The sequence below is a fragment of the Grus americana genome, chromosome 1, assembly GCF_028858705.1.
Source record: "Grus americana isolate bGruAme1 chromosome 1, bGruAme1.mat, whole genome shotgun sequence".
In the NCBI taxonomy this organism is placed as follows: Eukaryota; Metazoa; Chordata; class Aves; order Gruiformes; family Gruidae; genus Grus; species Grus americana.
The window spans coordinates 63932161-63946349 of record NC_072852.1 but is presented as its reverse complement, the minus strand read 5'-3'; the positions used below and the strand labels follow the sequence as shown (position 1 = coordinate 63946349).

The 14189-nt window shown below is 38.7% G+C and overlaps 1 protein-coding gene across 5 annotated transcripts in view; it reads right to left on the bottom strand.

Annotated features, from left to right (window-relative positions):
• KIAA1549 (KIAA1549 ortholog) overlaps window positions 1–14189 on the bottom strand; it is a 156208-nt gene that overhangs the window by 127625 nt on the left and 14394 nt on the right. Inside the window, exon 2 of one of the 5 annotated variants that reach the window (XM_054836945.1) lies at window positions 7658–7892. The exons of the other annotated variants lie outside the window; for them this stretch is intronic. The gene's annotated coding sequence lies outside the window, so the exon portion shown is untranslated. The remainder of the gene's footprint in view (window positions 1–7657; window positions 7893–14189) is intronic. 5 annotated transcript variants of the gene reach the window in all.

Here is a 14189-nt window from a genome sequence, read left to right as displayed (position 1 = left end):
AATACAGTTGGGAAATCTTCCTTTCTCTTTGCTCAGGGGTTACAAAAGAAAAACAAAACATAATAATTATTATATAGTATATATCATATATTACATGGTAAAAAATAAGAACCGAACCCTCTTCCCACAAAATTTCTCTTTAGTGCCATTTTTGGGGGCTTGGGGGGGTGGGGTGGTTTGCGTGTGTTTATTTTGGTTTTTTCCCCCCTAACAAAATAGCAATAATTTTCCTACAAATGTTGAAGCTCTCTAGAGAAATTTAGATGCAGTTTTAATACTGACTAAACAAAACTCAGGTTTCTCTAGGACAGGACAATAAAGCCTGTCACAACCTCGGGAAGTGGTATTGAAGAGTACAAATGAAGATACACTAAGCTGAGGGCAAGTCCAAAGATTGCCCACAATACGGCTCTCAGGCAAAGAGTTTACCAGCATGCTAATCCTTCTCACTGAGGTCGCTGTCATCAACAGTGCTATTTGGAAAGCAAGTGGAATGATACCTTTGCAGAAGCTCAACTGGAAAATCTACTGTAAATCAATGCTTTAGGTAACATCGAAATTATATTTTGCTGCCCAATAAAACAGCAATAATCATAGCCCTAATAAGTCTCACGATACTTATACAGAGCCAGTGAACTCATTCACAGCTGAGATAACAAAAAGGTTCATCAATATAAATGGAAAATTAACCTTAATATTTTAATTCTAGTGTAGTAGGATTTATTATGCACCCAGGGATACTCAAAAGAGATCCCAGCATGATACCTTTCTGCTGGTAAGTATTTTCATCATAAAACAGAGGAACATTTATATGGTGCAAGACACCCTGCTCAGCCGTGTCATGGTTTAACCCATCAGGCAGCTACATCTACCACCCAGCCATTCACTCCTCCCACCACCACAGTGGGATAGGGGAGAGAATCAAAAAGAAAAAGAGGTAAAATTCATGGGTTGAGATAAAGACAGTTTAACAGAACAGAAAAGGAAGAGAATAATAATAATGATAAAAGACTATACAAAACAAGTGATGCACAGCACAGTTGCTCACCACCCAAAGCCAATGCTCAGCTAGTTCCTGAGCCGCATCGCCTCCCGGCCAACCCCCAGTTATATACTGGGCATGACATTGTATGGTATGGAATATCCCTTTGGCCAGTTTGGGTCAGCTGTCCCGGCTGTGTCCCCTCACAGCTTCTTGGGTGCCCCCAGCCTTGCTGGCAGGGCAATATGAGAAGCTGAAAAGTCCTTGACTGCTTGGCAACAACTAAAGTATTAGCGTGTTATCAACATTATTCTCATCCTAATTCCAAGCCACAGCTCTATACCAGCTGCTAGGAAGAAAATTAACTCTATCCCTGCTGAAACCAGGACAGGCTGTTATCTTACAAAAAGTCATCTGACCTGAACCAAATGGAATTTTCTCAGTATGCTAGATACAAGTAGACAGTTAAAAATATTGCTTTTTAAAAGGACTTTCCAATAGGGAGGGACATGCTTGACAAGTTTACTCTTTATAAACCTAATGTAATATTTCCACAGTAAGATGGGGGCGGAGGGGAAGAAGGGAAGATTCTACTCTCTTTTATTTCCAGAGTGACAGGCTGCAAGAGTTGAAGATGGGTATGCTGTTCTTCCAGTCTCAACTGCTCCCACAAACTACCCATGGAATTTTTCATTCCATTAAAGATACCACTGGACAATTTAAAATTTCAGATATGTGGTTTAAATAGGTACTGTGCCCTAACATTCCTTATTTCAGACAGCCAGAACACACATGAAAAATATCTTCAGACACTGACTTCTCACACCAGAATCTAAAGGTGATTCATAGCAACATTTGGCTGCTATGTGGGAACTGGAAAAAAAAAAAAAAAAAGAAACTGTACTGCGCAATCTTTCTTCTAGTAAACGGATGATATTCTTTGACACAGTTCACAACTCTGTATGAGCAAGGTCTTGAAGACAGAACAACAGAATACCCCTGATAGTTTGAGGACATTTTGTCTGGATCATTCTGCTTTCCTTGTATATTATATAAGTTGCCCAAAACTAAAATTTGAATTTTATACAGACAGGTCACCTGAAAAACTGTACATGAATGCCAAGCTACTGAAAAACATCCAAATTTGCAATCAAAATTGTGTTCAATATGCAAGCTATTTTCAGAAAACAATTGTGTATTGCAAAGTCAAGATTTGTAATGAACTCAATGTGTCAAGTGTTTTCCACTCCAAATCTTCTCCATTATCCAAGTATGAATTGGAACAGGAAAAACCTTTGACAGTATCATACATTTTCATGCATGTAGTATCCCTACACAGAAATCAGCATTAAGCACAAAGCTTTAAATGAATTGTTGAAAAGATCATCATCTCACTGCTGAAGGACTGAAAGTTTTGAAATCAAATTGTCATTTTTAAGAAGTTTAAGTACCTTTTCTATTGTATTCCTAAAGCTGTTAATCTTTAGTTAGGAGCCTCACAGATAAACTGTAACACTGAAAACATACATTATCTCCTTACTGATACCATTAAGAATCAGAATTGCATAGATGCTGACAATATACAAACATTCAGCTATTCCTGTATGAGGTAACACTTATTGCTAGTTATAGAGAAACAATAGTGGACAACATGATGTGAAATATTCTATACATTTTAAGAGAGAAATTTCATTTAAAAGAAACACAAGAGGCACAACATAAGAGATAAAACCAAGTCATCACTTAGTTCTTTTTGTCATACAGATATAAATAAGCCACAATGATTTCTCTCCTGTCCAGACAGAGTCCTCAATTTTGAAGCATGAACCTGAAGTGTAGGTACCTTAGACAGCCACGTTTTAATGTTACAAATAAGCCAACAAGTAGTAAAAAACATCTCACAGGAAAAGCTATTGTCTGGCATCTCAAAAAATCTTCTCAATTAGCAAACGTGGCAAGAGAAAAACAGAAACCTCAAGAGAGTTTTGATTTCATCGAGTTTTCCCAAGGAAAACAGCAAATTCCCAATTTTAGCTCACAATACAGTATCAACCCACAAACTATATGGTCGGACATAATTTAACAGCCCTAACTGAAATAAAAGCCTTACTTAGCCAGCTGCATGGCTTATCAGCCTGCTGTCATCTGCAAGTATTGTAAACATCAGTTGGGATGTTGTGTATGGTTTGTAAGGAAATTATATGCCCCGAACATAACCTCCCTCTGTAGATTTTAAGAGAAGAGATGGTTACCATTTATATTGCTCTCCCAACCTTTCTGTAAATAAAACAAGAATAGATGAAGATGACAAGTTTATTATATGTGGCCTTGTCAATAAATGGCCTTGACAATGAATCTATTTAGTCTTTTCAGCAACCTTTCTGGTACCTTCATGATTAAATGCTTATAATGACTTTCACAGTTTAAAAAATGCTCCGCATACTGTCTTCATCTCTGGCACATCTCCAGCTGCTTGGACATGGTATCTTGTACCTGCTTGCTTTCCTGCACCTAGCCTTCTCAGATACTACAACTTTTGTTTGCTAACTTCAGCTATATGTGAATAAGCAAGCCCACTGTAGCATGGGAAAACCATGTACAGCCAAAAATAACGTATACAATACTGATGCACAGAAGCTGTGTGTGTCATTCTGGAATAGATAATAAATCATGGCTTCACTCCTTCCAGATACCTCCCCCTAAAAATTCCTCCACAGTGTCACTCCGCAATATTTGGATGTTACGTATGCACATAAGTTGCATATCTGAAATAAACTGGTTTCCTATATCAAGAGTCCACTCAAAAGTTGCAGAAAATTATAAAAAAAACATTTTTAAGAGAATGATCTCACAAGTAAATATCCATAATTTAGGGTGATCTGATGAACCACATCAACCCAGCAGCTTAAAGATGGACTACAAAACTATTAAAACAGTTATGCATTGTTTGATTTTAAGCTGCAATCCCAAGATTTGTTGAAAATTAGGTTTCAGTAGACACAGCTTCTTGTTTCGTGCAATCTTAAATTCCTGGGTTCCAAAATAGGTTTCTAACTGTCAAATTTCTGACTTCCCAGGTTTTTACTGCTGCACATCCAGCAGTAATACTGCCAAAATACATACATACATATTATATGGATCATATATGTATAAATATTGTATACATACATGTATGTATATATAAATCTATGTGTGCATGAATATAGTTGGTTTAAGATCAGTATGAGAAATGTTGCATACTACCATACAATTCTTAAGTTCAATGATAAACATTTATGTTAGAGAAACATGAGAAAACCAACTATAGAATACACTGAGCTTAAATATACACAATATCCTGAGATACAACTATTTGCTTTTAAATAGTTTCACCTAGATTCCACTCAGCCTCCTAAGAACTGGTGTAATAAGCATAATATTTCTTCAATTCTTTTGTTTCATGGATGTACATACACATGCATGCAGAAAGAAAAATTAAAAGATTTTCATTCACATAGATCTTTTCTAGTGGTACAAGTAACTCCAGATCACTTACAAACTGATTTCAAATAGGTATAGCATACACCAAGAAATAAAACATTTGTAAATGGCTGCTAATCACCAAGAAAGCCAAAATAGCAAGTAAGACTACTTTTCTCTCCATTGATTGCAGTCAAAAGCTTTAAAGGTAAATCTCATTAGATGTGTTGCTTTTATGCTCGCCCCTAAGTGCTAGGTATGTAACAACACTAACATACAGCCTCTTCTTGGAGTTGGGTTTTACTGGTAGCAGACAAAAGCATAAGCCTCCTTCCCAACCTTACCCTGAAATTACCTCCAAAAAGACCTACTTTTTGAACAAAGCTTCCACCACTCAAAGACTACTCTCATTCAGGTTGCTTATAGCTTCAAGAACATACCTTCCCAAAACAGAGTTCCCTGTAATCCATCAGCATTTCTATCTTATACCTGCTAATTGCCTTGCACAGATGGACTAAACACAATGATCTGTGAAAGAGTTAATGGTGGTAATCTCAGAGGTTCCCAAATAATTTTAGTAAAAGTAAATCATATCTCACATGTCAGTGACAGTTCTGTGAAGAATAGTATGCAATGTTAATCCACCTGAAACAATTTTAACTGGATTTTCAAAGCCTTTAACAAGGTTCCTAATCAAAACTCTTAAATTTAAACTACTATGGACTAAACTCAAGATGTCAACAGGAATCATTTAAAAGCTTTATAACGCAGAGAGATTTCCAGCAGTGGTGCAACTACAATGCTTAATATCCTTAAAACACAATCAAGAACAGAGAAGTGAGTTGACAACATTTGCCAACAGCAATTCAGAAATGTCCCAACTGAAAACTGACAGTGAAGAGCAGTGGAAGTCTCTTCTCACACCATAGGCTTCCACCACATTAGATGAAATTCAAGATTGATGAATGAAATATAGAAAGGAAGAAAACCAAAACAACCCTACCTACAGAAGCAACAATAAGCCCTAAATTAGCTACTACTAACTTGGGAAAAAGAGATTGTTAAGTACCATCCACTACGAATTCAAAATGTCAGCTCAGTGCTCAGCAGAAATCAAAGACACAAAACCAGAATGCTAAAGACCACTAGGAAAGGAATAGAGAACAAGAACAGAAACATGTTGTTATGCCACACTATATGCAAACATTGTGATCTCATCTTAAGACCTGCACGGTTAAGTGCTGTACAGGATAACAGGTGGTCAGGCCCAGTCAGCATGGGTTCATGAAAGGCAGGTCCTGCTTGACTAACCTGATATTCTATTACAAGGTGACCTGCTTAGTGAATGAGGGAAAGGCTGTGGATGTTGTCTACCCAGACTTTAGTAAAGCCTTTGACAGTTTCCCACAGCATTCTCCTGGCAAAACTGGCTGCTCATGGCTTGGACGGGCGTACGCTTCGCCAGGTAAAAAAAACTGGCTAGATGGCTGGGCCCAAAGAGTTGTGGTGAACGGAGTTAAATCCAGTTGGCGGCCAGTCACAAGTGGTGTTCCCCAGAGCTCAGTCCTGGGGCCGGTTCTCTGTAATATCTTTATCAATGATCTGGACAAAGGGATCAAGTGCACCCTCAGCAAGTTTGCAGACAACACCATTTTGGGTGGGAGGTCAATCTGCTTGAGGGTAGGAAGGCTCTACAGAGGGATCTGGACAGGTTGGATTGATGGGCTGAGGCCAACTGTATGAGGTTCAACAAGGCTCAGTGCCGGGTCCTACACGTGGGTCACAACAACCCCAGGCAACACTACAGGCTGAGGGAAGAGTGGCTGGAAAACTGCCCAGAGAAAAAGGACCTGGGGGTGTTGGTCGACAACCAGCTGAATATGAGCCAGCAGTGTGCCCAGGTGGCCAAGAAGGCCAACAGCATCCTGGCTTGTATCAGAAACAGTGTGGCCAGCAGGACTAGGGAAGTGATCGTTCCCCTGTACTCAGCACTGGTGAGGCTGCACCTTGGGTACTGTGTTCAGTTTTGGGGCCCTTCACTATAAGAAGGACATCGAGGTGCTGGTGCATGTCCAAAGAAGGGCAAAGAGGCTGGTGAAAGATCTTGAGAACAAGTCTTATGAGGAGCAGCTGAGGGAACTGGGGTTGTTTAGCCTCGAGAAAAGGAGGCTGAGGGGAGACCTTATTGCTTTCTACAACTACCTCAAAGGAGGTTGTAGCGAGGTGGGTGTTGGTCTCCTCTCCCAAGTTACAAGCAATAGGACAAGAGGAAATGGCCTCAAGTTGCACCAGGGAAAGTTTAGATTGGATATTAGGAAAAATTTCTTCACTGAAAGGGTTGTCAAGCATTGGAAGAATCTGCCCAGGGAAGTGATTGAGTCACCATCCCTTGAGGTATTTAAAAGACACGTAGATGTGCTGCTTAGGGACATGGTTTAGTGGTTGGATTTAGTAGTGCTAGGTTAATGGTTGGACTTGATGATCTTAAAGATCTTTTCAAACCAAAATGATTCTATGATCCTATGTTATAATTATCACTCCTGGAAAATAATGGAGAAATTGAGGTGTCACAGAGAATAAAGTGTAGGCATGGACTGGCGCCATTATAAGATTCTTCAGATTGGAGGAGAGACAACAGAAGTGAGACTATGAGAATGAGATTTCTAGAGTCACAAGTGGGAGAGATGTGATGAATTAAAAAACAATTATGACATTTCAGAATAAATGGTTTAAAAATTCAATAAAAGTATCAACTAGCATAAGTTTAACCGCAACAAAATGCAAGTATTTTTCCCCCAAGCATAACTACCTTGTGGAATTCACTGCCATGGGATAGTAAGAGTCCAAAGAGTACAAAGAGATTTTAAAAAACACCTAGACAAATACCTGAAAAATACTGTACTCATACTACATTCACTTGTAGAAAACTAGAAAAAAATCAGATAAATGAATACTACAAGCTTGCTCCATTTCATTAGCTCTGAGTAACCACAGATCCATCATCATTTAATTGTCACTTCAAGAAAAATATAAGAGAGACAGACTTGTCTTGGTTTCTTCCACACTGGCAGTTTTTCACATCTAAAACTGTTCTAAATGGCTATTTTTTTGTCAGCCAACTCTTGCACATTAATGTATTTGGATGGTGGAACTGGAGTTCTTGAATAATTTTACTGAAATGCATCACTACCCACAGAACTGGAGACTTTCATTTACCTCAGTTTCAAAGGAGGATAGTTTCCTAGGTATGTTGGTTTTGAAGAGCATATTTTTATTCTCTGTTCTCTCTGCTGTTGCTCTTTTTGTTCTAGTTGCACCTTTATCTGCCATGTCCTTTTCAAGTCTGTCCTTCACTGCTCTGACCTCTCAGAACACAAACCTCTTCAATCACACCATCATTTTTCCCCTCCCACTCTTCAGATTCTTGCACAGTTTTCATGTTTTCTGTCAACTGTGAATAAAATAAAGGGCACCATCAATAACAAAAAAAACACTTAAGCCACATTCATTTCTTTAAGGAAAAGCCACAAAACAGTCACCCATTTCCATTCAGCTGGTCTTTTCCCCACCCATTGCTTTTCTTGGTCAACCACTGCATTAAGTTTGAAACCTGGTGTAAACCTGGATTCAGGAACTCTCAAATGTCATGACAGCAAGATTTTTCAACCTTTACTTCCCAGTCTCCTGGGGGCACCATACACTACTTCTACAAAATCCACAAAAGTAAACTCAGAAGGGAAAAACCTATCACCATCAAGTTTTACTAGCTTCTAAGAGTCTACAAGTTAAAAAAAAGTAATAGCGCTGCTGCACATAGCTTGTAGAGCAAGAAATTAAATAAGGGTTTCTGAACATGGTAGAAATTCAGCAGCAAACAACTGAACAAACACAAACTAGTTCAGCTAGCAAACAGTAAATGGTTTTGGCCCGAACGGTCTAGTTCAGATGATGCTGTCTTCACCAGAGCAAGTGCAAGATCAATAGGATCTCTCCTCAGAACAAACACAGACAAAACCCTATGCTAGTATTTCACTCACCGCAGGTCTTAAATGCTACAGCTGAAAACCACACAAACAAAACTACTGAGATATTGCTGTCCCTCTGTCCCCCTTTTCCATCACAACTTAAAGAAACAAATACTCCAGGTAAATGGCTAACATAGCAAGTGAGAGAACACCATTAAAATGATTTGTATTGGTCACTACAGATATCACCTTCTATAGTACTGCATTGAATTATTTATTAAAAAATTTCCATTGATACACAAGTGTCAGTTTAACTCACACCAGCTTCTTCACTCTGTGCACGCTAACAGTTGTAAGTGTGCAAAATATGCTTGAGAGGAGCCCTACTGCAAGTAATGCTGGCCAGTACCATTTGAACCTTGGCACAACACCCATGCCAAAAGAAGTTGTTGGTTTTTTTATATTACCCAATATTCCAAGCAAATTAAACCTTTGATATAATGGAGTCAATAGGGAAGAAAGAGGTGTCTACAAGTTGTTCTCCGGTCCTCTTCTAGTTTTATTTCTAGAGCTACCTCTTACTTGTGGTGGCACACATCTTTGGGGAACTTCTCGTTTAGTGGAAAAGTTGAGTCTCGGACTTCTTTCCCTTCCCTTCTTTCTTCTTGCCTCTCCATGGAAATTCAGAGTATTATCCAAACACAACCATCTGCTTCTACACCCACAGAACCCTTCCTTGTACGGGTGCACAACAGGCTGTGCAACACCTCTACTCCACTCTAGCACTTGCTAGAAAAAAAAGGGAGGAAAACCACAGCCTGGGTGGTAGTGGCTGAGCTCAGTTCACCTCCAGCTCCTCACTGCTGAGCATCCCATGTTGTGCCCTGTCACTGTCCAGAGCATAGAGTGCTAACTAACTCCTGCTTTAAGTTTCCAACACAGTAAGTTGCTTTATGGTTAATTATTCCTCTTTGTTATAAAAAGTTATATGTAACTCCTAGTCCAATATTCTTCAGCTTCCATCTTCCCTTATTGAAAATCTTTCCTACCTAGTCAAAGGGCCCTTCTACTACCAAATTTATATTTTCCACAACACAGAAATCAAGTCACATCTCCACTGTTTCTAGAACATGTTAACTAGGCTGCACTTTTTGACATTTTCACCTGGACCTCATAGGGATATTCTCTGAACCATCCGCAATTAGCAAATACCCTTCCTGAAGAGCTCAAACTAGTAGCTACCATACAACAGCCACATATAGAGGTAAGACAACTTCCCAGCTTCCATTCAAATGTTTAAAGACTATCCCCATTCACGCCACTGCAGTGAGCTCTTCTGCAACAGCGTACCAAACTCCTCCTTCTGATACACTCCCTCCCTGCCCCAAATCTTTGTTTTTCAGAAGTTTTTGCCATGCTATCAATATGGCCTTCACTGTTTATCTCTAGACAAATCAGCTTAGATGCTATGTGCTATTTGCATAAAATCCAAAATGTAGCTTCCAACAAAAATTTTATTAAATATATTAGTGAACAGAGCCCAGTACACTGTGCTAGTATCAGTTCTATGGCATCTTTAAACAAATGGGGTTAATTAGCTTTTTAATCTAAAGTTAATACCTAATCACAACAGATACCTTTGTGGACTACACTTTTAATGACTCGGCTCCCAGGCGGCACATTCCTCCCAATTCCGAACAACATCCCTGCAATCCAGAAAGTCACTTCATGTCTCTCACGTTGTCAGACAAAACATCTCTGACACATTTAGGGCACCCTGATCCAGCAACATCCCTCTCGTGTTTGCAAAGTAGTATCCTACATTTATCATACACTGGTTTGGTACGTTGTGTGACAATTTATAACAGTTCATGACAGAACGGCAATAATGTTGTTTAAATAACACATGGCGGCACAGAACACTGCCTATAAGATGTTACTCAAGGATTAATATAGAAGAAAAATATCTATGTAGTATCTGGTGGAGTTGCAATACTAGGTCTTTCCATAGTCATAAAATGAGAGGTTTTACTCTGAATATTAAATAGTTGGTTCATAAAGCTGGTCTAAAACAACTTTAATAGAAGTGTAAAAGTTGTTACAATCTAAAAACTGAATGTTCCTCTCCCCACAGCTGAAGAAGGAAAAGAAAAAGAATAAATACTCAGTAATCTTTTTACTATTAAAAAATTCAGTTTTAGTAAATGGAAAGTGTTTGTGGTATCTTTCATTAACACACTTATTTCTCATGGCAGACATGAAATTGGATGTCAATATGCCAGAGACCTGCACAGACTCCTTCCCTCACCACCATTTTGTTCTATCAATTTCTGTTACTGGGGAATAAAATCACTTAAATAAGGATTTAAAGGGAAAAAAGTACTCCTTTCTTTGTTATTAGGCACCTAAAATACCCCAAACCATGACTAAATATGCTTACCATTTTTTACCCTTCTGTAATGCCAAGATTCAAGCATGGTCCACTTACCTTCTAGTATGCTAAGCTAATCAACAAAAAGTCTTATTTCCTCTGTTTTCTTTCCCTTCTTATCCAGTTCAGTTCTAGGTTTACAAAACCAGAGCATTTTAGCAACACTTCCCTCCCTCCCCTTAGAAATTTCCCCTTAGAAATAAAGCATTTCATTTCGAAGAAACAACATACAGCAGATGTAATCATCATGAAAAAGATCAAGATCACTGGAAGACATTAGTCCTTTGCACAGAAAACAGTTTCCAAAGACTTTAAGGTGGCTAAAATAGTGAAGATTATTTCATTTTAAGTTTTTCTGAGGTAAATTACATTGCTTAGAGTGTTCATCTCAAACCACAGTATACATAAAGTGAAATAAACAGACTTTTGCATTTAACTGAACAAAAGTTATGCCTTCAAGACATTAAGGCTCTAAAAAGTAGTCACTGGTTATCAAATGCCAGTAATGTGCCAACATCTGGTCTTGTGGGTGCCATAAGGTGATGCTGTTGACATAAGAATGATGTTTCTCTACCCAAAAAATCAGCACCTGTATATTTGACTCAAATTTGGTCTAGGAAGAAGAAAACCCCATATATTGAAGGACAAGCTAACGATACCATTTTTCAGTCAAACACCTGGGAAATCTAAAATAATCTTTAGCTTCATGCCTGCTCTGTAGAACTCAGTGACTGATGAAAAGCATTTCACCACATCAAGCTTGCACCACAGTTTACTTACAGAAGAGTAGTAAACCTGCATGCAAATCCTTGTGTCTTCCTCAGATGCAAGTCATATACCAATATTCCTACAACACAGATATGGGCACATGCAGGGCATAAAAGAAAAATGAAGCTATGAAAATCTGAATACTCAGTGTAGTACCACTACACAGCAAAGATTCATGTCGGTGTTTCCTGTAGAGGAGATTCCAGTAAAGTCCATCTAAAATATCCATTTAAAACCAAAAAAACCCTATTTAATAAGAAAATTCCATGAAACCTGGCATTTCCAACACTTGTAGTTTTCTTTAAAACATCAGCAAGTTGAGATTTGTATGGTGCTCTTGAGCCTCCTGGGCTGTTTTTTTTGCTCTCCTTCCTCTGCAAGGGATTAGGAAAGTGAGAACTTGTCAGTTCCCAAACTGGTTTACATAAACTAGCCCTAATTAGAGTCTAAGTCTGTTACAATCAGCATCATGAGAGATTTTCACATTTCTCTGAGTATCTCAAAGACAATTATACTGCTAGACAGGACAGATAGAAAAATACCGCCATTATTGATCTTCAAATAATTACAGAACAGAACCTATTAAAATTACAAATTTGAATGAAGTGAAATATGACTAAGATTACATGTTGAAATACATACTTCTGGAAAGTTTTCCTGCATTAGTTCTTAGTGGCAGTGCAAAATTTTATTATTGAAGCTAACTATGCAAAACAGCAGAAAGTCTAAAGCTTTTACACCATTATGGAGGGACATATCAAGAAATCTGTTTTTCACTGAAAGTCTGTTCTGGCAAAAAAGTCATCCTCCATTTTAAGTACCACTGAGAACTGCAACACTGATTTTATTTCAGTCCCAGAGATGCTTTAGAATTTTTAATGCTTCACATCCATGTGATACTTAAATCATAATTAAAGAAACCACAAGGGTGACACTTCTAGTTCCATACAAGATTGGAAAAACAGTCTCTCTAAAGTGACCTACAGTATGCGCGGCCTCAGATGACTCACTTTTATTAGTTTCTCCCTGATGAGGCTTCCTCTCCCCAAGATACTGTTCCATCGTTAAGCCAACAGACGAAGAACAAAAAATACTGACTTCAGTATAATTTGGCTTTAAAAAGACCGCCAAGACAAAAATAAAAACGTACCCATGTACTTCATAATAAGAAACATGCTGGCTTGTATTTTTCTCCAAAATATTTCAGTATTCTTTTCTGCTCCCAACCCTCCACAATACCACAGCATTCAGAAAGACTCCTGCATTTTCTACTGTAAAACACATTGGTTTGCCCAGTTTCCCTCAGAAGGGGCCAAGAACTGACATGCCATCATGCTGCTTGTCAACATCCCTGCTATCCCTCCTGATCTGGAAGGCAACACAACAGGCCCCACACCATTAATTTAACTCTTCTGCTCACAGGAAAGCTGCCATCATCAGCAGCTGCCATCAAGTTTGCACTCATAAAACTTTGCAAAGGTCTGCTGGAATTGATGAGTGCACTCACTACAAAATATTTTGTCTCCAGTGCTGACAAGCAGCATTTTCAAATCCTGTCTTTCACATAGTAATGTTCAAACAGGCAAGAAAAACATTTCCACTACCTACTTAATGCTGAAGCCCACTAATTGGAATCTTGCTCTCTTGGATGATGCAGAAAACATCTAAAGCAGCAACTCTTCAGTGGATAAAAAGCATGATATATCACATATACTTTATAACCTGATTTCAGTCAGATGCTACTACCATTTCATATTGGGCCACCCAAATTATAACTCCCAAAGTTTTCTTGCTTTTCCCATGGTCCTGGACAGCTTAGCTTGCCGAGTTAAGACCTGAGACCTCTAAACGTGTATTTGTGCATTCACCTCGGAACGTCCAGTGATGCATTTGCTGCCCTACAGACAAGCATGGCTTGTTAGACTGGAACAAATTTATAGTAAGGGCCTGATTTGCACACACATTAATACAGGTGTAACTACAAGGTGGTTTTCTATTTGATATAGTGTACAGAAATAGAAGACAGCCAAAAATGCAATAGCAACGCTGGTTTAGCCAGTAGCCCAGCTAGTCCTCCGGGACTACAAAGGAGGAGCAGCGGCTGTCACGCAGGGAAGCAAGCAGATGGAGGGAAGCCTAGCACGTTGGCAAAGCTTGGGACCTGCGAGGCTACGCAGGGAGAGCATATGCAAAAACAGTGTGAAGAAGGAACTGAAGTACTCATGTGGGGACTGAACAGTAAACAGTTTTGGTGCTAGGGCAGGTATTGAAGCCAGTCCTAAAACAGAAGGCATCAAGGCTAAAGAAGGATGTAGGGCCCTACTAAAATGCATTAGAAAGAACACTAGTTCTCTAAACCTGTCAGCTATAAAAGTGAAAATTCTCCACCTAGACAAGTTATGGAGCTTAAACTTCCTATACAAAGTGTAATATGACTGAGAACCAAGAAGACATTTTAATTCAATCATTCATGTGAATATTTCCTTAAAGAAAAGGATTTTACGATGTACTCTTAGAGTTGAACTACTTGAAAATACAAAGATCCGCTTTCCTTTCAGAAGATAAAACTTCCAGAAAGAGCAAC